This window comes from Eschrichtius robustus, chromosome 5 (genome assembly GCF_028021215.1).
Source record: "Eschrichtius robustus isolate mEscRob2 chromosome 5, mEscRob2.pri, whole genome shotgun sequence".
NCBI lineage: Eukaryota > Metazoa > Chordata > Mammalia > Artiodactyla > Eschrichtiidae > Eschrichtius > Eschrichtius robustus.
This window is the reverse complement of record NC_090828.1, coordinates 138407492-138411708: the sequence shown is the minus strand read 5'-3', so window position 1 is coordinate 138411708 and position 4217 is coordinate 138407492. Positions and strand designations below refer to the sequence as shown.

Below are 4217 nucleotides of genomic sequence, written 5' to 3'. Positions count from 1 at the left end.
AACAAACCACAACTACACACAACTATACACAAAAGCATCACAAACATAATTCTAAGAGAAAGATGCATAACTGCATTTATATAAAGTTCAAAAGTGAGCAAAAATAGTCCATGGTGTTGGTAGTGAGGACAGTAGTTAAATTTGATGGGGGAGTGAAGGGAAGCAACACAGGGAGACTTTTGGGGTGTTGGTAACACTCTATTTCTCGATGTGAATGCTGGTTACATGGACCTATTTACTTTGTGAGAATTCATCAAACTGTACACTTATGATCTGTGCACTTTTGTGTATACATATTATACTTCAATAAATTTACAAAAACAAAAACAAAAACACGCATAATGAAAGAGAATACATTCTTCAGAAAAATACTAGTGTCTTGGTATTAGAGACAGATATGACTAAAAAATTGATTAAACGACATGAATAGAAACCAAGGATAAGAATTTAAGATACTATTTTACGATGTCCACATAATCAATATAAATTTTGGGGGGTAATTTTTGCTTTAATGTTAATTTATATAGATTATATATATTTTTTAAAAGTTATTTTTAAAATAGTTTTTGAATAGGACAGTATGGTGGCTCCAACAATATAATACAACTAATTTGTACTCAATAAACAGTTATCAAACTTTACTTCTTTTTAATGTTTTCTCTCACTCTCAAAATTTTCTTATTTTGAACCAAAAATTACATGGTCACACACCTATCATGCTCCACCTGTTTTTTCATACACTAACATCTGGGGTTTTATTTCTATTTGCTGATAGTTGCTCAAAGTTTACTCTTAGTTGTTGTGTGTTTTTTTTTTTTTCTTGACCAAAACACTTTAATTTACAACTTTAATATACAATATGATGTCTGAAATTTCTTGAAATTCTCACCTGGGTGTTGGAAAGAGTTGAGTCTACACTTTCAGTCTTCATCATCAGGAAGGATACCTAATTCTTCATCCGTCCATTGGGAAGGATCTGGATATGGAAAGTGACCCAGCACGGCATCTGAGTCATGCCAAAATCGCCAGAGAATCCAGAACCGCATGGTTGCACTGAAGAACTCCGCCTTGATCACCTGGGATCTGGTCAGCTGGGGAAACTGTCTGTACCGGGGCTCGATATGCACACCTCCACCAGCATGACGGACTCCAGCGCCTTCTGACACCCGCGCGAGGCAGCCCCTAAAGAAATGGCCTCCAACGCCCAGGAAAGGCGCTTGCCGCGTCTGAGCCGACATGCCAGCCCGCAACCGGACAACAATCCCCAGGCCGCACCGCCGTCTCACGTCACTTCCCTTGACACCCGGCCCAGTCTTAGTTGATTTCTAAATAGTTTTTCTGTAAACGTTTTCTCTGTCTATTAAATTTCCTGGCTATTTGCTCCACTTGCTAAACCCAGATGTTTTGGGGTGTGCCTCGTCTTTCAGCTCTCCCTGTGGTTCTTAACTTCTCAGAATTCAAGTTTCCCTGAAAATCTCTTGAGGAAGTTGCATCTCCCCAGAGAAGACTGGGTTCTCCCTCTTCCACTCACACACAACACTTTCTTTCGGTGTTCAGGGCCATTAGGAGCCCTGGTCTGAAGGAATCCTGTGGTGGTGCTTAGACCAGGTGCTGTTGGTGCAGCCCATTCCCTGGGCTGGGAAGACCTGCTTCCCAGCAGAGCCTGGAAGGTTGTAGGATGGTGTAGGGCTCTACGTGTGGCCTGGTAATCTCCTGGGTGGCCTCCTCCCACCCACACCCAGTGGTCTCCTCACCATTCCCATGTGTAGGGCTGACTCTGCCTCTGGTCACCTTTCCTGTTCCCCCCTGACCCCAAAGGTTCTGGAGAAGCCCCACCAACACCTTGAACTCTGACTTGGCCAATGTGGAATGCTCTCTCCCTCCTCTGACTGTCTTTGCCATTTGAACCTTAATGCATTTACCTCTTTGTTTTTTACTTATTTTTATCTGTGGGTTTCCTGTCTTACCAAGTTCCAGATTACAGCTGTGATTTGAGATAAACCCGTTTCAACAACATAATCAGAATATCAAAAAGAATAATTATATTTAGTGCTTAATGGACACCTGACACTATACTTGATTTAAAAAATAACCCTTATGCCAACTCTTACTATGTTGATGATACTGGTCATGGATGAGGGAAGCGGTGAACAGAGAGGCTCAATTACTTGCCTGGGATCTCTTAGCAGGATGTGGCAGAGCTAGAATATGTACTCTAGTCTGGGACTTAAGCACACACCCTGTTCTATCCACCCTGCCTCTATTAGGCCATGGCTGTGTCTATCATTTCTGACAGTAAACCTAGCTGATTGTGGTGAATTAATTTTTTCTCCCTGCATTGGTTCCTTTTTGTTGCTCAGTACACCACAGTAACCAACTGTTTGGCATCACGTGTTCAAAATTTTTAATTCCTGGATTTACATGACACCTTTTCAAAACTCAGATAAAATACAATGAAATGATCATCTCTTATAGAATTAATTAGTAAAAAGAAAAAAACAAACAAATGCGCACATGTACAGGTAATGCTGCATATTAGAGGCAGGGGGGGCTTTTAAAAAACCGGCAGGTGGAACCTGCCTCAGACCACTTAGATGGGTTCTCTGGGTGCAGAATTGGATGTGTCCATGTTACCGAACTCAGGTCCGGCTGCTTGCTGCTTGAAAATCAATCCCCAAGGGGCAAGTGTTGGTAGAAAGAAAAATTGCTTTTAATCAGAAAGCCAGTCATCTGGGGAGAAGGTAGACTCATGTCCCCTAAAAACCAAATCCAAAGACTCTGCTCAGCCATGAAAGTTTTTAAAGGGAAAAGGGGAAGTAATATAAATTAATGACTGAGATAAGGGATCAAACTCGTAGCCATCTCCCACTACGAGTGCAAGCTTGTCTAATCCTTGTGATCTCCCCCTAGATGCTATGTTGTTCACACAGTTTGTTTAGGGGATTACTGAAGGGGAAGCTAGGGAAGAGATCTGATCATCTGTTAATAACTTATTCTTCATTTCTACTTCTTTGATCAAGGAAAGAACCAACAAGTTAGGCAAGGTATTGTGTGATCAAAACTTTTGAAAATTGTGCTAGAGCAGGAGATGAGTAGAGCATGGGGATGCCTGATTTAAGGTTGGTTACAATATAGCTCTGCTAAAGTGACAAGACAAAAGGGACCTCCTGCAGAGAGCTCTTTCATGCAAAAAGCTGCTAACATTCATTGTGCAAACAGAGGTGGGAACCACCTGGGGGGGCGTGTCTCATGGTAGACAGAAACTTCAGTGCCTCTGGTATCATTTCTTGGAGTGAAATATTTCAACATAGGACAGAACTAACTGTGGTACCACAGAGGTGCTACAGGAAACTTCTTTTCTAGCTACTTTTAATGTTTTGCTTTCCCTGAGTGTTTTCCTCCCGTAGAGGGAGAACACTCTGCAGGGAATAAGTAGCTGTTAGACAGACACTTAGAAGAAGCTGAGTATCAGGCTTCCCTCCTTCATCAAACATACAGTAAGTACAGTGCAGTGTTCCAAACTCAGGGAGAAGGCCTGCCAAGAATACTGGAATTAAACTTATTTCTTTCTCAATAAACTCTGCAGAAAATTCAGTGGGATTAGAGAGACAAGCAAAACAGCATGTAAAATATATGTTTATATGTTCAGGATAGAACTTGGAGATGAATTATGGAGGTCATAAAAATGTAGCTATAAATCAGATCTGGCAAAAGGTCTAGCAGCAGAGGTGAGTGGGTGCCAGCCATCTGTGGATCAGAGGTCATGCGAAAAAGCAAGGCCTGTAGGAGATGGGGAACCCTGCTGTCAGCATCTACTTTCCTGGTGCAGATGTGCAGAACCTTTCCTCCAAGGGCAAGATAAAGCAGCAGCTACAAGTACAGATTCCAGCAATGGAATGACTTGCTGGCTGTGTGAGCATGGCAAGTCCCATCACCTCTCTTAGCCCCTCTTCCCTTATCTGGAACATCTGGATGCTGATGGTACCTATGCTCTGGGGTTGTGGGGACAGTTAGACAAGAAAAGAGTCAGTCTATTGCAGCAGAGAGCCTGGTGTGTTACCCAGCAAAGAGTAACCATGATAGTGTTACTACCCATGGGCATGACAGAATGAAGTTTTTCACACTGGATGGAAGGAGCTCGCTGCTTTCTACCACACCAGAGACTCCACGGTTCCTCCAAGGGGGACTCTCAGTTTAAAGCCCGAAGGTCAGTGTAC

At 42.5% G+C, this 4217-nt stretch overlaps 1 pseudogene; it reads right to left on the bottom strand.

Annotated features, from left to right (window-relative positions):
• Window positions 1-870: 870 nt before the first annotated feature.
• On the bottom strand, window positions 871-1238 carry LOC137764971 (NADH dehydrogenase [ubiquinone] 1 beta subcomplex subunit 2, mitochondrial pseudogene; annotated as a pseudogene).
• Window positions 1239-4217: the final 2979 nt, after the last annotated feature.